This window comes from Anas platyrhynchos, chromosome 2 (assembly GCF_047663525.1).
Source record: "Anas platyrhynchos isolate ZD024472 breed Pekin duck chromosome 2, IASCAAS_PekinDuck_T2T, whole genome shotgun sequence".
Lineage (NCBI taxonomy): Eukaryota > Metazoa > Chordata > Aves > Anseriformes > Anatidae > Anas > Anas platyrhynchos.
In genome coordinates, this window is record NC_092588.1 from 60,756,408 (window position 1) to 60,775,130 (window position 18,723).

Here is an 18,723-nt window from a genome sequence, read left to right on the forward strand (position 1 = left end):
CACTAAAAATTCAAAATATCCCATTACACACCCTGAAGAACTGGTTTCCCTGCTCTCTACCATTTTCTGCTCTGACTTGCTCTGTTAACACTTCCCTGCAGAAGGGCAAGGGGCCAGGTTTCCTGGTGTGCGCAGTCACTGGCAATATTCAGCACCTGGCGCTCTCACCTGGCTCATCAGTGACTTTGGGATACAACTGTCTGCCTCTGGGCTACTGCCTGACCTTCTCTGACATATGGCAACTTATTTGCAGGCTTTTGTAAATGATATCTTAATAGCAATTATTAATTATTGCTTTTACAGTTATTATCTGTGGCACTCCAGAGCTTAGTGAAGATCTATAAAGCGTAACACTCCTGGGTTTTACTCTGGAATACCAATAACTCAGTAGCCTATATGAAAAGGAGAACAGTTTCAGGATCTCTCAGTTAGCTTCTATCTTCAGACTTTGGAAGCATAGTTCTTAGGTTCAGCCTCAGCTATTCCCCACATCCTTGCATTTCTGTAGCACTTTCCTACCTGGGGCCTTGAAGTCTCTTTGGGTCCCTTGTGAGCCACTCACTGTCTTCAGTTCTTTCACTGAAAATTCCAGGGAAGAAGAACCAACATAAAGATTAAGTATTATGTCTCAGATGATATTTCTAGATTTGCTAAGCCCAGAATTTAAGACTTTGAAAAACTAATAACCCTTTAAAAATGATCTTTTATCAAACCTAATATGAGCTGTGGCCTGAAGTTGCATTTAACAGCATGGAGCTGGGAGAGGGGAGGGTCAGGCTGGGCATTAGGGAAAGGTTCTGCACCCAGAGGGTGGTCGGGCACTGGCACAGGCTGCCCAGGGACGTGGTCATGGCACCGAGCCTGACAGAGTTCAAGAGTTCAAGAAGCGGTTGGAGAATGCTCTCAGACACATGGTCTGATTTTTGGGTGGTCCTGTCTGGAGCCAGGAGTTGGACTCGGTGATCCTTGTGGGTCCCTTCCAGCTCAAGATATTCTGGTTCTGTAAACTGTTTTTTTTTAGAAGTAGTTATTTTCATATGTTACAATCAAACGTTGTTTGATGTCAACACCACCTAGTCACAAATCGTGAATCAAACCTATTGAAAAACATTTATCTTTTCACTTACCTTGTTTATCTATTTACATTTTGAATTAAATTTAAATATGTTCTGATTTTCCTTACACTCAGCGTAATAAAAACTGATAAATCACTTGGCTCCAGAAATAGATTTATGCATATCTCTTCAAAAAGTGTAGTGCTGCTCTAAACCCACAAGAATGAAAATTGACTGTAATTGAAAAGTCTAGAAACAAAAGGGAAAGAGAAGTTCAAATAACCAATTTTAATAGAATTCAAGGAGTAGACTAGAAAATAAAGTAGGAAAAATAGATTAGATACTTTCAGATTTTCATTTTGATATCAGAACTCTTTGTACTCTTGGCTACTCTTGGTAGCCAAGATAAGCTTTATTTATATCTGAAAGTACAATTTAATCGTTTAATCTTCATTGTTTTGGTTCCACTGAGAGTGCTGAATCGCGTGTGTTGGCCATAGAGCACGGCTGTTTCTGAGGCTGCACGGAACAATGAACGCCATGTGGCAATTTCTGAGGAAGTAAAGCCAGGCTTTCTTCTTTCTTATAGAAGTACTGAAAATTCCCAAGCTCACTTCTTCCCTATAAATGGAAAACTCTCTTCTCTTTGGTCATTTCTTTAGAATTCAAGACATGCAGAAGAAGGTTTGAAGTCTACTGACAGCAGGAGGGTTCGTAACAACTGACGGCACGCTGACACCTGCTGCCTCGGATCAGCTGACGCTCCATTTTCTTTGGGATTCATCGCCACATAAAATTTCAGACCTGTGAATTATGTCTTTGCTTTGAAACTGTTTCCTGGCTATCTAATGCTTCACACTACATGGCAGCACTGCAGTGACAGGCACTTTATCCTGAATGAAAAATAGATGAAAGGTAGCTGGAAATGCCTCTGTGGTGGTTGGTTGTTTTTTCATTATTTGTCTGTTTGTTTTTTTTCCTGAACCAGCAATATTTTGTTTCTATTCATAACCTAACTTGTTCAGCTGATCTTCACAGAAAGCAGATAGAGCATTTCATAGTGCCTTTGGCCACATCTTGCATCACTTTTTACATAATTGCAGTTGCAAACCGCAATAGGGAAAACAGCTTCCAAACAAGGCTGACAAGTTTACAAACTTCCCAATGACCAGCAGACTTGGTTAGACTTTTAGAATTTTTCTTTTCATGCTGAATGTCAGCGAACTATGACTCACACCAAACTCACATAGCCCCCAGGAGGCTGTATGAACTCTGGCTACAGCCAAATATCTGTCTTAAGTTTGTGTGTGTGAACAGGAAACAGATTCAAATCTTCATTTGAATTTCAGTAAAACAAATCATTTATAACTGGGATTAACAGCAAAGGGGCTACGGCTGGCAAAGGAATGGGCTATTTAACTGGCTACACCCAAGAGTTTTTGAGAACTTAAGAAATGTCTTTCAAAGTCCACGGGTTGCCGGTAAGTGAATGGCAAAACTCCTGATGGCTTCGCTGCCCCTGACTGATGGGATCTTTCCAGATACGTAACTGCAGGCTTGCCTAGATTTCATTCTGGTGAGTCAGCCTGCAGGCACTAGTCCTAAATAAATAACAAAGGAAAAAAAAAAGAAAAAAAAAAAAAGAATTTAAAATAGCTGCATTAGCATAATTGCAAACATCCTAATTAAAATGTGTTGTATCACACCTTAACCATCATGAGTGTACCTTTGAAAATACAGCAAACATTGAGAGTTAATACTTTCTATTCCTTTTCTGTGTTTCACCAAGAAGCAGAAGTAGTCCATTAGTTCAAAACAAGTACCTTTTTTCTAGCGTAGATGCAAAATATGTTAGCACATCATGGCAAAATGCAAGAGAAAGTGCATGCTCATTTACAAACACTGACACTACCCCTTACTGCACAGCCATCTGATTTCTTTTTCACCATAAGGTTCAATGCTTTATTTACAATTGTGGCAGATGTGTTATGCTTATACTCCAAAGCAGTAGCTGGGAGTACCGTGTCCCTTTATGATTAAACATGTACAAGAATTGCTTTGCTTTGCTACTGGAACATGGGAACGGAGAGCCTGGAAAATCCAAACTGGCGTTTCCCTGAATTGCAGCTGTGTGGAAGGCTGCAACAAGCAACTGCTGAAACCAGCCAGCTCCTTTTCTGTACGCTGAAAAGGGGTTTAAAAGAACAGTGTGGTCAGCACATCTGTGCTGAAGGCACATATCTCTGGAAGGACAGAGACAGCATGCAAAATTGAGGATTTCTTCACTGTACAACACAGTGCTGGGAAAACATCTGGAATGGCCGAGACAGCTAAAGCAGCATGGATGAGTTAGCATCCTGCCAGGCTTGGGCTGGATCACACGCTGGCTCAGGCTTTCATATTTTCTCATCCCATGAAAAAATGCTTTGTACCATATAGCTCAGATAAAAACAAGATCGACTTCATTTTAAGAGGTCATCAGCAGCTGCAGAAAATAGCCAACAGCTTTTCCCCAGCTTGGCCCAAAAGCCTCTGTGGACACAGCATGGCATCTGTCACCTTTGCAGGAGGCAGGGAGGACACCCTGCAACGCTTTCTGGATCCAGACCATTGCCAAGAACTTAAAATCCAAAGACCTCTCACTCTGTTTGCACAACGGAGTGTGTGTTACAGAGAGCTGCTGCACGCACAGGTAAGGTGCAGCATGTCATGAAACAGCAAGCTGTGCTTTTAGACATCAAAAGTCACAGGAGAGAGAGACGGAGTCTTACGAAAGAAATCTGAAGTTAGCACACTCCAGACGCAGAGCCAACACTACCAATATCCAAACAAATGGTGTAGGGAAATAAATGAAACAGGAATTAAGTAGAAAATATTTTGTGATTAAAATATCTGCAGCATGTTTATTAACAACAGCTAGGGACTTTCCAGAAATTTAAAGCAGGAACATCTTTTCCCTGGAGAAACCACTAAATAAGAGCAAATAAACATTAGGGGATTTTTACAGGCAACACACACTAGAAGGTCACGAGAAGATATTTAATTGGAATTTAAAGAAAATTTATTTTTCTTAATAAGTGGGAAAATTCTTAAACAACTTCATACAGCCCAGGTCAGACTGGGTTGCTCAGGGCTTTGTCTACCTCATCCGCTTCTTACAGCAATGGATTTTTTCCCCTTCAAAACAACAGAAAGGGGAAAAAAAAAAATCAAGCAGAAGCCGTATTAATTCAAACCAAAGAGCCACTTTAGGCCAGGAATCTCATCTCTAGTGGTGCTCAGCCAGCTGATGCTCAGCTCACACTGATCACAGCTTATAGCTGGGCTGCTTGTGAGGCTGAACTGGGCTGCTTTGTCATGCTCTCTCCATAAAGAGAGCATGACAAAATCTCTCTTGGCTGTGTCTCTTGGAGGTGATGGGTTGCCCTGGTTCACTCCTAACTCCTGCCAAGGCCTGGGATGGCAGCGAGCTACCTGCAAATAATGGAAGAGAATGAATCCTGAAGAGAAAGAATTGCTGGCCTCTTTTTATACGTGATTGATTAGGTCATTCTGGGCTCAGAAACGTATTATCCCTCCATACCTCACTATGAGAAAGTTAATAGCTCCTTTCTTGTGCTACAAGGGCAACAGTGATAGCTCCTTGCCTGGTGGAGTCTCTCACATTTCTCAGCTTATTTAACAGGAACAAGTTTATACGAGGAGTATTTTGGATCTTAATCTTCAGCTGAATGTCGTGATTAGTTTTGGGGGGGACATTTCAGTGCTGTTTTGTTTTACACCCTTTGCCAATACATACACAGTGACAAGCAACTCATCTCTAGGAGCTGCTTATTTTTACAATCAGCTTTTTATGTCCTATAGTGCTCGGACGCACGTAAATGTCCACTGAAATGCATTTAACAGCTTTCTTCTTGTATTTATCTAAAGCTTTTGTGGTCTGTTCTTGTCTTCCCTCAGTGTGGGAATTATCGCCTTGCCAAGCAAAGCTGCTCCGGCACCTTGCTGCTAGAATGGAAAGCTGTAAAGCATCCAGAAGCCTGCCTGGGTTTCCTGATTTAAGAGATGCTACTCTGTGCCCTAAGTCAGAACAGTTATAGGAAAATAATTCTTGCCTTAAAGAAAACAAAACCATATGGCACTGAATAGGTGTATTAAAGGGAGGTATAGACAAAAAATAGGTATTTTACATACAATTTAAGAGAGAAAAAAAAAATCTTCTCAAACATAACCTCTAAAACAGCTTTTAATCAAAGTTTATATATTCCTGAAACCACATTTGTTTTGAACAGACAACTTTTAAGCAAGCATGGCGATGAGGCTGGCTACCTAAACTTCTCTCAAATGCATATTAAAAGTACTTAATGTACAAGGTCAGGAAGACCTTACATCTTGAGCCCTGAAAAGCCTCCTTGATAATGGTCAAATTAGGTAAAATTTTTGGTATTTTTTTTTTCTTCCTTCTTTTGCATCTCCAGATCACACAGGACAGAGGATTTTCCATGTTTCTCTGTCCTTCAGTTGTATCCTGTTCTTCATTAATCTATTTTAACAAGATTGAAAACTGTGAAGTGCCTTGAGAGTTTTTTGATTGGCTTCCTGATTGCAAAGTAACATCAAATCTGACCCCAAGTGCATCTGCAGGAAGGAAAATTTTTTGTTCTTGGCTCTTAGCTTACAGTGCTTGCCTACATTAGGGATTTTTTACACAAAAATCCCCAGTTACTGTAAGTAAAGCTGAGAAGGTATGCATTTTGTGTGCTGCTCTAAACATATATATATATATATATATATATATAAAGATGCAAAGAGCCCTGAAGTTTTGTATAGTAATATATCTAAAATTAACATTTGAGGATGTGATCTTATCAAAGGGAATGGAGATGATTTAGTTAAATGGGGATTATTTAAGCAGTGTCGTGATGCTAACAACTCTAAAAGACAGAAGTCATTTATTTTATTTTTTAAAATATGCAGAATTGATGTCAGATACAACCTAGATGCAAATTTATTGGCACAGAAGACACCATTCTTGTTGTCATGTGTAAGAGAAGAATTGCTCTTTAAATGTAATTAAAATTCTCAGAGAGACTAGCTTAAATATTTAATGATTTTTAGACCTCGCTAAAGTAACGTTGATTATTTCTCAGATTCTGCAACCTTTCTGGCTTTGGGAGATGTTTATTCTGTGAGTGTTATGTGTTACCAAGCATGAAGTTTAGAAAAAAAAAAAAAACAAACCACATATAATTTTAATTGTGATTCAAAGTATGTGGCAACCATAAGTTGCTCCTTCTCTCACCTCCCCTTACCAAGGATGGCGGAAAATACTGCTCTGCAAAATGCATAATGAAATCATCTCTTCAAATATTTGTTAAGCTTGTCTTTCTGCGCACGCAAGTATTCTGTGGAAAAATAAATAAATAAATAAATAATAAGAGTATAATGTGTGTGGAGAGCGATGGGGGCTCAGGGTAAGGCAGATCATTGCGCGAGTGAAGTGGAAGGAAGAAATGGGATGATGTGCCAGGGCTGCAGGCGGACAGCTGGTCCCTGGCCCGCTGACATGAAGTCATCAGGACGTGGAGAAATTGTCAGACATGACATGAGGAATGTCTGGATTTCATGGGTGGTTAAGGGGAGGTTGTGTGAGAAAAGGCCAGACGTGGCAGGCAGCTGAAGGGAGCACAGGGGATGTGGGGGCACACTGCGCCTTGCATGGCTAAACCTCCAAGGATCACCACAGCCAAAACCAGGATGCCTCAGCCACACCACCTGTCCTGCCCACCTCACACCATGCGCCTCAAACCCTGTGGTCCCCAAATGCCCAAATGTCCTCTGATCTTTTCCTGCAGAAGAAAAAGGGCCACTCCCTGTTCACTGACGATAGTCCGTGGTTGCTGCCCAGCCATACAACCTTTCTTTTATCTCCACGATAGAAGTGAACTGTATCTCCAGAGATTTTTTTTTATTTCTAACCTTGTTCCTCTTAGTACATCCCCCCCCTCCCCCCCCCCCCAAAAAAAGAAATCCTCAAGAGACTTCCCCAAGGCATGCATAAATAATCTGCTTTCTAATAAGGCACGACCCACTGGTGAAGGTGTGGTTGCCCTCCCCAGTCAGCTACCCACGGGCACGCTGTGTCCATACAGACGCTGCTCATACACTGCTGCCCCTCAGGGCATGCATTAATAGCTTTTCCTCTGTAGCTGGCTGCCTCTTTTTACAAGTGATGTCAAAATCTAATATCTCCAAAACCTTTTTCCTACTGCTGAGTTTGTTTGAAAACAATCGATAAATTCAAAATTATTTAGGGGAAATAACACACACTTTTGATTTCAAAAGTGACAGTTCCAAAGAAAATAATAACAGCAACAGATAGGTTATTGTATTTTGCACTCAGGTTAAGTAAATATTTTCTTCATTGGCTGAGCAAAATTAGATGAATCCACACTGAATCTACCATGCAGGTTTTGAGCCCCAGAGCATCTATTTCTGATACAATTTTTTAATCTTAATACAGAATGAAAAATCTTAAAATTGTGTCAGTCTCAGGCCTGGAGAAGATGAGAAATTTTCTAAACACCAAGAAAATAAATGATTAAAAAGTTATGTGCTCCACCAGTAAACAAGTTATGACACAGAGATAGTAATTTTTCTCCAGAATAATAAACCTGCTGCGAGTGTGTATTTAATGCACAACTCTGTTTTTAATTTCAAAGGGTTTCTTTTTGCTTCTTTTGTTTTTATGGCAAAGAGTCTTATTGTTTGTGCTTTAACTGCAAAGCATTCCACATCCAAAAAACTTCTGATTTTCTTTTCCTTCCCTCCCAAAGTGCCTGTTTGAAAGCAAGGGAGAAACACCTGCTCTCACTGTACTAGGACTGCAGATATATTGACTAATCTGTAGTTGACATATTTCATCACTAGAGGGAAATCCATTACAGTGCTCTGCTCAGTATCACAGGTAGGCAGACTATTCTCCAGAGCTGCAAAATGCGCAACAGAGTTGAGTTTGGATGCAAAAGTTGTAGCAACTGAGTACAACGTAGGCAAGGCTGTTTTTTCGTTTCTCAGAAGGGTGCCCAGAGGAACTGTCCCTAGCCTCATCAGGTCACACCAGGTAATGCAGAGGAAGTTGCTGGAACATAAGCGTTCCCAGGAACAAGAAAACTCCAAACTGGGCTGATCTTAGCAGTGCAATTGCCCTGCATCAGTGCCTCCAAACCAAAACCAGGGCAGAAAGCTCTCTCAGCTAGGGTAATGCAGGAAAGGAGATAGTAAAGCCTGTTTGCACCACCAGCCCTCAAAACACAGCAGCATTTTGAGACATTGGTAAACAACCATTTCCAGTTGGTTTTTCCCCAGCTAGTCTCCACCTTGCACCCGTGTTCACTTGGCTGCTGACCATCCATCAAGATATTGAAGACACCTGGTTCTGTCTGCTTTTAAAGGATGCATCCCTGGGAACAAATAAACGGTTTGCAAATTAATGCTCATACATGAGAAGCATCACAAGCAGAGAGCTGGGGTGATGCAAAGACAAATGTACTGCGCTCTGCCTTACAACCTCGATGTCCCCTCGTGTGTTCCCATGCCCGCTCACTGCCTGCTGGAGGAACATGAACGTGCCATGCACACGAGCACTCTCCCCAGGTTTGGCTGCACCACTGAGAGAAAGAAAGAAAGAAACGAAGGAGAGAGATCATCTAATGAGGGAGCCAATTTTATTTTCTTACGGATTTCATAGTATATTTTTTTGATCTCATTGACAGAAAAGTCAAGGCAAGCCTCTAAAAAGAATAGAAGAGGACTGTACGAGCCACGGCTGTTTTATTATTTTGTATGGCTGTTTGTCCATTTCTGGTTTCAATGTTTCTTTTCAGGATAAATTGAACTCGTCTCCAGAAACACCATTTCATGCCATTTTTACAGTGACCTTCTGTGGTGAATCACTGTGGAAATCCGTATTGTCTGTGTAGCTGGCATTATTTATGCTCCTCTTAACCAAAAGCTCATTTGTAATGAAACAGAATTGCTACAATTTAATTGTTGTGCTTTTTTTTCTTTCTTTCTTTCTTTTTTTCTTTCTTTCTTTTTATAACTTGATGCTCCCTACCATTCAAATATTGCACCTAAATATCAGAATATTTTAACCCCTGAACTTTATGTTATGAATAGAGGAAAAAATGAAGATATTTTAGTGAGTACCCCAGATTCTGAGTGATTTCTTGGCAAACAGATCCCCATTTTGCCATCCTTGCTTTCTGTATTTTTTTTCATCTTCACCAGTATAACAAGTTACTGCCTCACTGCTCTGTTGTCCCATGCCCAGATGCTGAAAGATGGTGTAAACCTTTGATTTGGCACAGGGTTATGCTGTTTCATGCCAGCAACACCCTAACTTCTGATCTCTATATAGTTCATTTCCCAATTACATTATTCCTTTAACCCATTGCAAAGTGATTTCCATCTTCTTGCACAACTTTTTCTGCATGTGGTTGAGCATTAGATTACAAAATTTCCAGGCTTCACAGATGAATGCCTGAATCTAAGAATCATCAAACCCTCAGAGACCAGGCTGAAGAAATAATAGCTATAATTTCAGTTTTCAACTGCTGTCAAAATCCACTTAAATTTTAAAGCATCGTATTCCGTTCTGACAACCGGAGTAGCTCTGTGATCACATATTGAGCAGGTGAAAAAAACAAGACACTGTAGTACATCATGTCTCCCAGGAGGCTTTTTCTCCTAACAGTAGTTTCTTCTCTGATGAACATGCATTTCAGCCGTGAAAACACAGAACATATATTCTGGCCATTGAAAAAAGGGCTTATATGGAATTCAAGTGCCATTCCTAGATAACAGCAACTAGCAGAGAAATGAGGAGATGAAGGAGAGCAGGCACAGAGGGAGGAAAGGAAAAACTAGGGAAACCACAAAGAGGTTATCAGCAACAGCTGGAGGAAACACCTACAACCTGCCTCCACCCTCTCTTAGGCCACCACCTCTGCCCTGTTGCTGCAGGTCACTTGTTGTGCAGACAGGCAGGGCTTTGAGTTTGTTTCTAATTGTTTTCCTCCAAGAAACAAACATGTCCAGGAAAATTAAATTAACTTGAAGAAATCCATAGACAAGTAGCCCTTTACTCACACAAGCTGGTTGCTATAAGGCTTCTTTTCCATACTTACCTGCTTTGGAAGGGCATGATAAGAGACAGTCATATTCACTCACTGATTTAGCCAGAGTGCCTTATAACAAGCTTCATACTGCTGCTGTCAGTGAAAATGAAATGCTTACACTGGAGCTGACGGGTAACTTTCCTGTACTTGTCTGTGTACACATATATGCAGACATACAGAGAAATTCATAGAAAAACTCTGGTTGGAAGGATCCTCCTGATGTCACCTAGTCTGATCCTGATTCAAAGCAGGGCCAACCTTGAAGTTAGATGGAACAAAATTAGATCAGATTACTCAGGGTCATGTCTAGTCAAGCTGTGAATATCTCCAAGGATGGAGATGTACACTCTTTCCATAACAAACAAGTGTCTTAGATCCAGAGCACATGCAGCTCAAGGACTTTTGGAGTTTATCTACAAAATAAATTAAGAACACTAACTGAAGAGGTTATGTAAAAGCAAAAACTTCATCCCTTTCACCAGAATCAGATCTGGGCTTGGATTATAATCTACTTTGATTTATTTCTTCTCCATTACCAATGTTTTACTTTCACCCTAATGTCACAAAAAACATGCATTTTTTCCTTTAAGGGAAAAAAATAATAATAATTGCATTATATTAAGTTACGCAATTCAAGGGCTAACAATATAATTGTATCAGGATGTTTTCTTTTGGGTTGTCTCCCACACACAGAGTTTGAAAAACTTCCTTTACTGATTAATAGACATTTGGTAATCAAACAGTCCAAAGTTTTACTGGAAGGTCTGAACTCTTTTGCACTTTATCAATGGTGAACCTTTTCAAAGAGTTGTAAAAGTAATCCTTTTTTTTTTTTTTTTTAATGAATTACCAGGGGAAGAAATACTACTTTTCAGCAGCTCAGTAGTATCAGTAAGCAGAAAATGAAAATGAATTAGAAAAAAGCATATGCCCATTTCAAGATAAGTTTCAAAATGTTGCAGTGTTTGATGTGTTCTACATTCATTTTGAAAGACAGTGCAAAATGCTGATGTTTTGCATCATAAAATATAGTTATTTAAAAATATGAATTGTTTCAGAAAATGCTAACAGACAATATTTTGAATAAAGAGAGCACTGAATAGCAATATGAAATTTCTCAGCTAGGTGGGACCCAGGTGTAATACAGGACCAGACTGGAAAATAAGGGCTGATGTAGCTTAAGCCAAAGTCATATCAAATGTTCTTAACCCTGCTGAAGGCCTATTTTTGCCACTGAAGGTTGCTGAGCCCACCCCACCTAGCCATGGCCACTGCAAACCTCTCACATATGAAGATGGGATTGCACTAACATCTGATTTGCAAACTGGGATACACACCAGCTACCAGCTGCAGGTGGTACACAGCTGCAACCTCCAGCTGAACAGGATTAAATCCACCCATACATGTTCGTCAGAGCTATTAGGCTCAGCAGCGCACATCATTAAAGCATTTGTCCCCAAATAAGGAACAGACTCCAGGCTCCTTCTCCTTTCACCTACCCCTCATCTCTTAGGAGAGTTTAGCCCCACCTGTGCAGTGTGCTGAGCCTCAGCCTGTACATGTGCTCACAAGATACTGAAGCCATCCCTCCCACATCAAGCCCTCAGGGACTTGAGGGACTTTAAACAGAAGGAAATCTATGTTATGGTTCATATAATAAAGGTACCAATTTACTCAGCCTGCTTAACACTGGGATATATAAATTAGACAAAGAGTTATCTCTGGATACTAAGATATTCCAGGGTGAAACAATAGCCAAGCATGATTTTCAGTATCTTCAGTTTTGGACATGGGGCAATATTTTCATCTAGCTTCCAGCACTGTTACTCCTGTAGCAGTAGAAAATAAAACATGACCAGGACACAGATCTCCACTGCTTAGACCTAGCCCAGGCAGCCCTCCACAGCTAAGGGACATCACAGTAGCAGGTGGACTACCCACAGAAGATGAGGGTGTCTGAGGAGGTTGGGCTTTGTTTGTTGATGTGGCACCATTCCTTCACAGAGCAGCAGCTAAGAGAGACATCACCATGCAGAGATGACCACAAACCAGGACTTCCTGCAGCCCCAGCTGACTTCTCTCTGTTAGCCTGGGCCTCTCATAAATTGGGAATACCATCAGCTCCCCTTGTTCTCACTCTCCTGGCAGAGTATCCAACACATCAACATGTCAGTAGGTTGATCCTAAAGATCCATCCTTTAGCAAGGCCCCATTTCTTGGTACCTGAGCAAGGGCAGTCCTTACTCCAAGCCTAGCCCAAGCCCTAGCACAGCCTGTGCCTTCCTATTGACATCCTGTTCTCAAGTTTTCTCAAGCATGCCATTTCCCTGTTTGGGCATCAGAAAGATACCAGCATCCAGAAGCTAAATCCACAACTGCAGCCATAATCTTACACCATCAGCTGTAGGACAGAGCATGACAAGAAGTCCTACACTTAATGCCTTGGGGATTCTTCTAACTGAGGCCTAGTTCTTGTTCAATGAACTCAAGTGAACTCATGCACCTTTTACACACATAAAATTCTCCTCTGCTGATGTCTAAATCAGCCTCTGTCCGCCCTGGACAAAGGACTTTCTGAAGGTGAAGACTTCAAAAAAATTTGCTCTCAGACCATGCTCCTGCACAGCTGTATCCTGGTGTAGTTGTCCTTTACAACAACCTGTTCCCCTGAAGAAAGGGATAATATTTCTAGAAGAGACTCAGAGTTAGCTTGAAGTCATGGTAGCCCAGGACAGCCATTTTTGTGAAAGCAATCAATGTGTATTGGAAGCACTCCATCAAACCACATTTCAGAAAACCTGGAGTCTAAAACATACAGCAATAAATTCTAAATTTCCTCAAACCTCTACCCACAGCTCTAACATAAAAATTATTTTTATCCACATAATCCTCCTCTTTTTTAAAATTGAGGAATTCCAATACAAATCCCCAAACAAGTCCTATTTACTCTAAACAGCTCCAAAATATCCCCCACTTAGAAATCAGACTGATCAAGGAATGAGAATAGGGATAAAGTTAGGAGTACCAGTTCCTGAAACAACAACTAAGAGCTTTACATGTTAATTGTGAAATAAATGCATTCACCCAACAGGATTAAAAATTAGCATCTGCAAAAACTTCGACTCCAAGGCCAAAAGTTGATGTGGCAAGGAGATCCCAGCACATGACCCATTTCAAAATTGAAAGAAAATATCCTCCTCTACCATGGTATCAAAAATTCTCTTTGATACCTCTTGATAGCATTTTCCCACCACTTTTATCTCTCTTTGAGGCCACCATGAGCTGGTGGCTCCTGGCCCAGGACATCCTGAGGCCTCAGGGCTTCCTCCACGGGCCTCAGGCTGAGGCAAAAGCCTGGCTTCAGGCAGGGTCCCCAGCACCACAGGATGTCCCTGCACTACTGCCTTGCAAGGATGGGGCTGCAGATGATGGCACAGGGCCATAACCCACAGGGGCTGAGAAGGCAATGTTGTTTCAACCCACAGGCTGACCTGCATGGTCTCTGGAGAAGCCTGAGCTTGCTTTCTCACAGGTGTCCCCACCAGCACCCCTGTAGGGCATGGTCACGGTGTGTCACGGGTTCATCCCTAGAGAAAGGAAGAGGCCCAGGATGAATTTTAGGGCATGTACATGTGGGATTATGGCTCAAGGTAAGGTTTCAGACCTGCCAAACCCAAAGCAAGAAGGTGACCAATCTGACAAGGGCTTGCCAGGCCAAACCAAGTGCATCTCTCCATGTTCAACACCACTGTGTATCAGCATTTCAGTCTACATAGCATGCCCAGGCTAGGATTAGGTTTGGGGTAACTTTTCATGATGGCATGAGTACCCACGTTCAGAAAATGTGTGGTCTGGGGGCTCTGTGTGCTAGGTCTCCGTGCAGATGGTATGGCTGTTGCAGGTTACAGCATCCAGGCTCCATGTTGACTTTGCAGAGCCTCAGCTCTGAGGTATTTCAGGCTCGCTTTGCCTGACTTTGCCTAGACCTGCCTGGAGCTTTCCTTTTATTGGTTTTATTTGCTGCTGTAACAGCAATTTTTCTAAGGACTGGGTAGCTACGCCTAACTTGCTTTGTTTACCTTCACATGGCATAACCGTAGCTTTTATAGAGAGCAGTAGCACGCAGCTTCTCTGTGTAGGATGAAATATTTATGACCTTAGCGTAATGATGCAATGCAGAGAAACACAGGCCTGGTGTGAGAGCAGGGGCCACAAGGCACAGCACAGAGGAACACTGGACAGGAGATGGGCACGGGCTTGTGCTGAGGGCTGCGGGACCATGGCCTGGCAGCTCAACAAGACCCGTTATCAGTAACAAAAATAACAAAGATGAAGCATCTAACATAGATAAAATGCACTGTATATAGTAAATTCCATTGTAACAAAATTGCAGACCTGTGAGGGAAGCACAAGTAGTGTTAGGAAAAATGAAAATCACCCTCAGAGGACCCTACAGAAGGAAGAAGAAACCAGAAGCAACTGTACTCCTCCCAGCAAGGAGCTCGGGATGCTGACACCTTGCCATACCCAGGCAGGGCTCTTCCACAAAGCATAAAGCCTGGGCTCCAGAAGGCCCATCAGGTGTGGCTGAGCTAACCAATGTGATTCACTGTGATCCTTTTACATCTGTAGCTACATTTCCATAGGAATCCCTAACTGGCAAATACACTGATCCTCGTTGCCTGACCAGTGCGTAGGCAGAACTCAGTGACCCACGCTGGCATCACCTAAGAGTTTAATCTGCTGCCACCTTTCTTAACCCATCAATTTCTTTGGTGTAATCCCACATCCTATCTGTGGTTAGGCTGTGGGCAAGGGATGGCTCAGGCTCACAGACATGATGAGAAGGCTAGAGGTGAGCTTGGCACCCACATGCCTGCAGCCTCCTTTGCTGCAGCTGCCCGAATATGGGGGGCTGAAGCTTGGCAAAGGGTCCTGCTGTGTCAACAGGCATGGAAATGGGAGAGAGGCTGCACGAGGAGAGCTCAAATCAGTTCACTGTTCCCAGGACAGCCTCACCTTTTCCTGGGGCTCCTTCTCTCTGGTGTCTCTGGACATCCTAGGCCTTAAGACATGCAGTGCTTTGGATGCTTTTCCTTGCAGTTTGGACACTGGACCATGACAATGGCTCTCAGGCAACAGAAATAGTTAATTAAGCAGCGAGCCTCTGAGTGGAGCTGTCATGCAACAGGGTCAATTTAACTCTTTTGCCTTGGACTCTTGTCCCAGGACCACTGCCTCCACGCAGTCCAGAAGGACAGCCGAAGTTCAAGTAAACAAAAGGTTATTGGATGGCCCAGGCAAGAGGAGGAACAATAAAGTAAACTGCTCGGATAACCACGTAAAGATTGATTGGTGGTACTATTGTAGGGCAATGGTAGAGGTTGAAAAAGTTCATTCAAGTTTTTGCAGTGACAGAGGAAGAAAAAAATAGAATAAAATCAAGAACAAAACCTTACCCAGTTATATTTATATGAAAAATCATTCCACACAGACACTGAAAAAGTATACCAAATGAGAAAGGGAAAAAATATTTTTATCACACACACCCCCTCCACAGAGCTTTTAAAAGGGATCTAAACCAAACGTTTAGAAAACTGTTTGCTTAAAACAATACTTTGCTGTTTATACACTTCATATTTACAAATAGCTTACTAAGACCAAGAAGGATTTTGACCTATAGTTACCCTGAAAAACAAATAAACAAACAAAAAAACAACAGCTATATCCAAAGTTTTTTTTTTCCTCCCTAATTTCTTTCAGGTTTGGATGTTTTATGGTCCTTTATGGATGGTAACTTTTTGGGGAAAAATAAAGACACCACTACACTCATTCAAGATATCGGCTTCATTATGTCTCTCCGGTAAAGCCCACATCCTGGCATGACTATATTCCTCATTACTGTAGAAAACCTTTTTTTAAGGTTAGTCAGCTTCAGAGGATCCCTGCAAGGATCACAGCAAACACTGTCCCCTTAGTCAACTTCATAAAGACATGTGTCTAAGGTCAATGGAGTTTTTTTCGTGAACATGCCCTTGCATGACACAGCTGATCCCAACACACCATCAAAAGAAACTCTCATAACCTATACAGAAGCACGTGCTCTGAAAGCTTAGCAGCTTTCAGGGGTACCTGTGAAAGCAGTCTTGCAAATAAGGACGTATTCACAGAAAACATAGAAGTACAATAAACAACCCTGAAACTTCACCTTTATAACCCAACTCTCCTACAGCTGGACATTTGTTTAAAAATCTTCAGCTGTAGTTAATTAAACACTTGGCCACAGAGTGAGTCAGCAATTGCTTTGAGCTAACACGCCACTGGCAAGCATTCACTAAATGCACATAAACACAAAATCTCCTTTTCTGAAATGGGTGTGCAGTATTTCTTCCTCCTCTGAACCTTGAACGCTTAAAAAAAAAATACAAGCAACGGGATAATCATGTAAAAACTCCGCTAGGAACAGACCAAGCCCCTCTATGACTCAGAGCCAAGCCATTTCAGTAAGGCCAGAGTGTGTTAGTTTAAACTTATGGTCAAGAAGCACTTGGCCCCAAAAATTTTTAGAGGTATTGAGTTTTCGTCTGCCTCTGCCTAACGTTGAACTAAAGGTGTAGTAAATCTGAGGGAGCAGGGCTGCGTGCAGTACCCGTGCTGATCCCCAGTCACCTCTAGCTGTGGCATGCTTTGTCTGCATCACCCGTGGGTGGGTGAGTTTTGAAGGAAGAAAACACAGCAGCAGAGCTGACAAAAGCCAGGTAACCCCACACAGCACATATTCCTGTAATTTTATCTTGATGAAGAAAAAAAAAAATAGGTCACCTCAAGCTTTTAGGAAACCTTTTGTTCCTCACTGGTCGTGTTGTCTGGCAATAGAGCAGCTCTGTGTTTGGGCTGAGACCTTGGCTGGGCTGAATGCTATGTTTTTGCATAGCTACAAAATCCAGACACAGGTTTTGCCCCACTGAAGAAGATATTAAGAAGTTGAGAGAAAAGGCAGAAGAGAGGTATTCATTCTGAGGTAAAAATCTGAACAGAAATTTTCAAAAAGAAATATTTTTCACTGCCACTTTCTCATGGATGAGCAGATTAGCTCGAGAATTGTTTTTTTTATGACAGCTTTCCCTGTTTCAATTATTAACATACATCTATATACGTGCAGCTAGATAAACAATTAGGAGGATTATGTAGGTCCTTTCAACAGCACGGGTCAATAGTCCATTCGTGTTGTTTTTTTTTTTTTTTTGCATTAAGCAACCTTAAGACCTTTCTACCTTAGTCCAGTAAATCTGTTTACTCTGCTCAAGTATTTCTAATAAGCACTGCATCTCCTTCACAGTTGTGCCTCAGGGGCGCAGCTGCCTTTGCACTGTGTTGCAAGAGACGTGCTAATCTCGCACTTACTTGCATTATTCTTTTCTATTGCCAATAGTTTAATGACTTCTGATGAGTACCTTACACTAATTCTATTTTACTATGACACAGCCTCTAAGCTGCTCGGTGACATGGTATTGTACAATATTTTTAGAAACTGGAGGAACGTCTGGATGTAAACGGCAGTATTTGGAGTACTACAGTCCGAAAAATACCATATAATAATGTCAGTGAGCATTTCAGTTGCCTTTCAGGGTAGAAATCTGAACTCGTGATGTCCCTGAGCGTATCCTGTGAAGTTTTTGTTATCAGGGCAGGGATATGAAGTGCCTGCACCCTAGCTTACACACGTTAGTTGTAATAGTAAGACTCAAACTACTTCATGAAATGGAGAAATCAGGAGGAGGATGATAGCCAGGGTATATGGGATATCTTTGATTAATGTCTTCGCCACTTGAAAGCCAGTAAAACTTGTGATAGTGTTTTCTGTTTACATTGCTTATATTGCAACATGCTGATTAAGATAATCCCTATTTTGTTATAGGAAAGAAATTCTGCCATGTGCTGAGTGGATTTGGAATCTACATACAGCTGATCTATGAAACAAATCACCAAAAAATATGCTTGCCTAAGCAGACATGTTCCTGGAATAAGGCTATCCTTATTCCAGAGCATTGTGGCATTGCAGTAATTTACTGCATCAACTGGGTTGACCCCTAAATCTAACATGAAAGGAAATTTAACCTTCTTTTAACAGCATCGTATGAGTGGATTCAAAATGAGATTATTACATGAAGATTTACCCCAGGGACAGAATAACTAGAATGCAGTATGCCAGGAGAAATGCTGTGCCAAGTGACATGCGTGCTCCCCGTGTTTACTTTAAAATAACACTCCGAAGCACAGCACGCACCCACAGTTTGTCACAACACTCACACTTCTTGGTTACTCATTTTGTTCTCAATTTCAAGATGAAGCCTGTAGCCTTAATCCATTCCACACTTCTGATTTTTATTGCTCTGGTAGTTTACAAAACAAAAGAAAAATCCAACACTGACATATAGAGATTTCTATTTAAAAGGGAATTTAGACTCATCAGCTTGCATGCTAAC

General features: G+C 41.5%; 1 long non-coding RNA gene across 1 annotated transcript; it reads right to left on the reverse strand.

The window, feature by feature from the left end:
- Positions 1–1,123: 1,123 nt before the first annotated feature.
- Positions 1,124–16,411, reverse strand: LOC110353546 (uncharacterized). The gene is made up of 3 exons (XR_005263518.2): positions 16,370–16,411; positions 6,368–6,460; positions 1,124–2,656 (listed from the first exon to the last, which is right to left on the reverse strand). It is a non-coding gene; the product is annotated as an uncharacterized lncRNA (long non-coding RNA).
- Between the last annotated feature and the right edge of the window lie 2,312 nt (positions 16,412–18,723).